Source organism: Amphimedon queenslandica, unplaced genomic scaffold (assembly GCF_000090795.2).
Source record: "Amphimedon queenslandica unplaced genomic scaffold, v1.1 AMPQUscaffold_13145, whole genome shotgun sequence".
In the NCBI taxonomy this organism is placed as follows: Eukaryota; Metazoa; Porifera; class Demospongiae; order Haplosclerida; family Niphatidae; genus Amphimedon; species Amphimedon queenslandica.
This window is the reverse complement of record NW_003546619.1, coordinates 17,837-18,908: the sequence shown is the minus strand read 5'-3', so window position 1 is coordinate 18,908 and position 1,072 is coordinate 17,837.

Genomic DNA, 1,072 nt, shown 5'->3' with positions numbered 1-1,072 from the left:
CTCTCCTCCTATAAGTGAAGGAATTGTTCACTTACATGGAAACTAAAACTTGGGTTTGTTCAAACAGTGCTATCAATAAATCAGTACTGCATATACACATTCATTTTGTCATGGTGTGGCCAGGACAGAGCCCCATAATATATGCATGTACATGTATGGTTGATATAAAGGGAAGATAACATTAAATAATCAACTAAAATATCAATTGATTATCTTCATACACTGTAGGTTAACATGTTATCAACAGTTCAATCAGCTACCAAACAATTAAAGCATGCACTCTTTTGTTTCAAAACGTACCATGTAATGCATTCCATGAGTTTGTGGGTTTTTCGGATAACTCTTCTGGCACTTTTGCAGAAGTTTTAACTTTCATTAAATCTATGGAAAAGTGTTTTTTTTAATTAATAGCAGCAGCAGCAAAAATAATTTCTGTGCCTACAATTATCACAATATGATCTTTATTTCCGTGACAATAACTCCTTGCAGCAGGCAGCAGCTGTCTACATCCTGATGCAGCTTAACTTGTAATTCTATTTAATGCACCACAGCAATAAATGCCACAGTTCACAAATTCTTTCCTGCCAAAATTGCTCATAATAATATGAAGGCGATCTGAGGACATATGTACATACCTTTTGAGGTCATCTTTACTTTTAATACAGTCTTGTCATTTTAAATAGGACAATCTGTCACCAAATTTGTACCCACAAATAACATGGGCAACCAGAGTATCAGCAAGCATTAGCAAAACTGAACAATGACTAGTTATTATTAAAAAAAAATACTAAACTACATGTACGTGTAACTCACTGTTAACAGCCAATTAATGAATGGAACATCCTTGTGAATGCTTTTTGATGACAAACATGTGATTACCTAAATGAATGGCTTTGTTTGCTTTTCAATTGCAGTTGATGTTGTCATGGAGTACTAAATCATTCCTACATGTACATGTCATAGGCGTAGGAATGGGGGGACAGTGGGGCTTCAGCAGGGGCGTATCTAAGCTCTGAGAGTTGGGTGGGCACGGAGAAAAAATATGCGGCGCGCGAAGCGCGCCGCGAAAAAT